Source organism: Suricata suricatta, chromosome 7 (assembly GCF_006229205.1).
Source record: "Suricata suricatta isolate VVHF042 chromosome 7, meerkat_22Aug2017_6uvM2_HiC, whole genome shotgun sequence".
Lineage (NCBI taxonomy): Eukaryota > Metazoa > Chordata > Mammalia > Carnivora > Herpestidae > Suricata > Suricata suricatta.
In genome coordinates, this window is record NC_043706.1 from 3,297,644 (window position 1) to 3,302,248 (window position 4,605).

Here is a 4,605-nt window from a genome sequence, read left to right on the forward strand (position 1 = left end):
CCTAGTTCCTCGTGTCTTGAGAGATTCCTTAAGACCTTTTAAAAACAAATCATGCTTGGATAATGCTTGTCCCATAACTGCGTCGCTTTCTCTTACCTCTCAGGATCTGTCTCACAGGCGGGTGACTCTGTGGCGATCGGTGCGGGTCTTCACTCACTCCTGTACGGAAGTGGCGATCCTTGGGAATGCGGCCGACTTTCTGGGAGCGACGTTCATCCGGGCCCTGTACTCGAAGCCCCACGTTTGGGAGCCGATATGGCCTGGCCCGCGGGGTCTTTCAAAAGGGACCTGGAGGAGGGAATGGACGAATGAAAGGGATAAGAGACACAAAAAACCAGAGCAAGACAGGAGGTCTGATCAAGCTCTAACATTTTTAATTATGGAGGCTGCTTTTATGCTCCTGCAGGGCAAGTACAAAGGGCCAAGGAATGTCCAACGTCGACAGATGGTAATCTTAGTTCCTGGAACCAACAGTTATTTATGACTCTATTGTTGCTTAGCTTTCTGTAACCTTTCCACCAGAGTTCCTTAACTCTGCCTTTGGCTGCTGGCACCTGTATTTGAAACTTATTATTGGTTAAGTAAGGTAACAGAAGGAATTGAGCAATTCGTTGTCCTTTTATAATTTGCACAGTTTGGTTTGGAGGACTGACCATAATTTTTATTTCTCCGGTATAATCCAAACCAATCACCCCTGGAATGACGTGGATCCCCTTCAGGGAAATGGAACTTCTCCCTGCACTCCCTGGGGCAGCGTGGAGGAGGTCAAAGACACTCCTATTGTTGTCTGGGGCCGAAGGGCAGGCCCCTTCTGGAAGGTTCCCTGATTGGGAGATAAGGGTGTTCCATCCTTATGATATTTAGATTTGCAATCTATAGCCCAGTGGAGACCCTTTAGACAGCGAGGACAGGGGGTCTTAGGGCCTCCTCCAGTAGGTTTCCCTGTAATGTTGGGTTGTTCATTAATTTTAGGACAGTTCGATTTAAAATGTCCAATTTGGCCACATTTAAAACAGGCTGTCGTCCTGTCTTGTGGCTTGTTGCCTTATGTCTGCATGTATTGGGCGTATGTTTTTCCCTGTAAGGCGGCCGCTAAGGCTCTCCCCTGCACCACAGCCAGACTCACATCTGCGCACTGCCTGACATAGTCCGTTAGATGTCCTGTCTTCCTGATTGGTCTCAGAAGAGCCTTGCATGTTGAATTCGCATTTTCAAAAGCCAATTGTTTAACCAATATTCCTGCTACATCCCTATTACTAATAATTCTGCCAGCAGCAGAACGTAGTCTTGCTACGAGCTCCTCATACCTTTCCTCTGCTCCCTGCCTGATTTCAGTCAAGGAGGTGGCCGACCCAGACCCCACAGGCAAGGCTTTCCAGGCCTCAGTAGCAATAGCGTTAACAGCATGCAGTCCTTCTAAAGGAATTTGAATCTGCTCCGTGGTATCTTCCCATATCTCACTGCCCAAGAGCGTATCAGTTTCTACTCCTGCATTTCTCAATTCCTTCCAATTTCTTTGTACGTAATCTCTAGTCTTGTCTTCATATTCTACCTTCCATCTAGGATAATCACCCGGAGGCAGACAGCTTTTAGCTACTTGAACCAGTCACGAGGGGTCATCCAATTTTGAGTCAAGGAGTCTAACAGCGTTATAGTATACGGAGCACCAGGCCCATATTGAGAACACGCAGCTTTTAATCCTTTAACACCTTATATGAGCCTGGAATCCAATCCGGATCTCCTGCCCCAGCACCCATTTCATTCACGGGTCCAAATGTAACAGGAAAACAAAGAAAGAATTCTAAATCTCCCTCACGAAGAGCCTGCTGGCGAGCTTTTGTAACAGCGGATAAAGGTATTTTTCCTGCCGGAGGGGGTTCTCTAGACAGCGGTAAATGGGGAGCTGTTGGAGGTACTTTAGCCTCCTTTCCTAACTTTAAAGCAAGGAAATCTTTTTTCAACCCTCTCGGTTTCAAGGCTGTAGGCGCAGTGGACCTACAAGTTGGTGGAGGAGGAAAGTCGGGAGGGTCCTCTCCTTCCCTTCTTGCTGCGGATCTGGCTTCCTCGTCTCCCAGGTCTATCTGATTTCCTTCCCCACCCCCCCACTCAGAACCTTCCTCATCTTGAGAATGTAATTGAACACCCTGGACAGCCATCGCCGACGGCGCGGGATTAAGACCTTCAGAGGAGAGTGGAGCAGTCTCTGTGGCTGTACCATTAGATGACAACTTACTTCCCCTATGCTCAGGATCTAGAACGTCTCTAATCCAGTTCCACAGAGAAAAAGCATCGACAGGGACATTTTCTGGTCCATGCAGAGGATAATACAAGCGTAACTGTTCCCCAACTTTGTCCCACGTTTGTAAGTGAGCAGCGCCCTCTTCTGGAACCCAAGGGCCTTGCTCCTGAACAAAGTGTAAAAATCTTGCCATTTGGTTATGAGTCACCTTAATCCCTCTCTAAGGAGGTACAAAAGTACTTCTGTAAAAAGTTTTCTCTCTTTAGAAGCCGTGTTGCCCATCCCTTATTTCTTATGATTCGGTGTCGCATAGACAGACAAAGGGTAGGGTGCCCCTTGTGATGAGGAGACCAATCAGACCTGCTGCAAGCCGAGCCGCGCCGCACACCCACTCTCACACACACCCCAGACGCCATTACATTCCCTCCCACAGAGGTTTTGCAGACAAGACTGAGCAGATTAGAGAAACAACACTGAACTGGGCAATCTCTTTCGGTTACTCACCCTCCTTGTTCGCTATCTGAAGCATAGAGGGGCCCGCGGCGCCCTGGGTGAGATCCTAAGCAACCCGAAGGAAGCAGAACTATTTCAGGGAATATTCCACGTACCTTTGAAATGCCTTCTACTCAGGTCCCTGTTCGGGCGCCACTCGGTGCGGGGGACCAGCCCACGCACCCCAGTCTAAGGGTCTCTGAGTAGGGGGTTGGTGTCGGCGCAATACCTGTAAGAAAGAAGACAGACACCGTGAATGGTGGTAGTACCACACTTTACTAAGGAAGTCAGTGTCTTATATGCCACGGGGGATTACATCTTTTCTTTAAGGATTACATAGTTTATGGTCCTTGATGCAAAGACATGCTCGGGAAAGAATCATTCTTGTCAGGGAAGAGAGGACAGGAGTAAAAAAACAGGAACATATAGATCACTACAAGGAGGGAATTCCTTAACAGGAGTCTGTCTCTATACACAAGATAAGCCTAAGGAATTCTCTTTGAGGAGTCTCACCCTCCTTCAAGGCCCTTCAGCAGTTATTTATGGGCAAGACGCTTATCCCCCAAGAAGTAAATCTTTGACAGAGGATTGTGTTTGCTCCCAACAGCAGGCAATGAGCTGGAAACAAATAATGTAAGGGAAGGCTGGTCACTGATTGACCCAAGTTGATCCAAAGCCTAAAAGGATATGCCTCTTTGAAAAGCAACGAGAAAATCATAGGATAAACAGAAACCTCCTGTCTTTCGACTTGTTCCGCAACTTCGCAAATAGTTCTCCTGCGCCCCGGAGGCCTTGACGTCAATGCGGGAGGTTTTTTGGCCTACTGGGCCCCAACAAGAACACCAAAAAATACAAGGTATAAAAGAAAAACAATGATTAATTGAACTTCATCAAAATGTTAAATGTTTGCTTTTCAAAAATATTGCTAAGAAAAGGAAAAGTCAAACCACAGACTGGGACACGGTATTTGCAGAACAAGACTTTTATCCAGTATCAAGCATTCTTAGAACTCAATCAGGAGGCAAACAATTCAACTTGTTTAAAAACAGGGAGGCTCTCGGGGCGCCTGGGTGGCTCAGTCGGCTAAGCCTCTGACTTCGGCTCAGGTCAGATCTCACATTCGTGGGTTCAAGCCCCACGTCAGGCTCTGTGCTGACAGCTAGCTCAGAGCCTGGAGCCTGCTTCCGGTTCTGTGTCTCCTGCTCTCTCTGCCCCTCCCCCTCTCATGCTCTGTCTCTCTCTGTATCAAAAATAAAACATTAAAAAAAAAATTAAAAAAAAAAAAAACAGGGAGGCTCTCAACGGACACTTCGCCAAAGATGTGCAGCTGACCTAACTACCCGGAAAGGCAGACATCGAGGGACGTGAGGGAAATGCAAATAAGCCCCGGGAGACGCCTCTCCCCCAAGATCGCCACACACCTCTTAGAACATCTACATCTGATACTCCCTGCCCCTAAATGTGGGCGGGACGGAGTGTGCGGTGTGACTTAACAAATCTGAATGGCTATTATTTTAAAAACTGACCATTCCAGGTGCCAAGATGTAGAGAAACGAACTTTCTACCGTTGCTAATGAGCCAAGGGGGATGATAGCAGTTGGCACTTTCTTCGAAAGGTGATTACACTTACCAGAGGATCCAGCCGCCCCGGGCCTGTGGTATTTGCTGAAAACACGTGTCCACACAAAGACTTACACCCGGAATTTGTATAGCCATGTAATAGTTCGGGAGGACCGCCAGGACAGCATACCACAGACTGGGTGACTTCCTCTCAGCTCCGGAGGCTGAGGTCCATCCAAGATCAAGGTGTCCGTAGGGGTGACGTTGATTTCTTTCTTTTCTTTTTTTTGCAAAAGTAAAGGGCTTTATTACGA

The 4,605-nt window shown here is 47.7% G+C and overlaps 1 long non-coding RNA gene across 2 annotated transcripts in view; it reads right to left on the reverse strand.

The window, feature by feature from the left end:
- LOC115296198 overlaps positions 1–4,597 on the reverse strand; it is a 12,722-nt gene extending 8,125 nt beyond the window's left edge. For both annotated transcript variants that reach the window (XR_003910762.1, XR_003910761.1), the window contains exons 1-3: positions 4,362–4,597; positions 2,848–2,960; positions 97–288 (exon numbers count right to left, since the gene is read on the reverse strand). This is a non-coding gene — a long non-coding RNA (uncharacterized LOC115296198). The remainder of the gene's footprint in view (positions 1–96; positions 289–2,847; positions 2,961–4,361) is intronic.
- Positions 4,598–4,605: the final 8 nt, after the last annotated feature.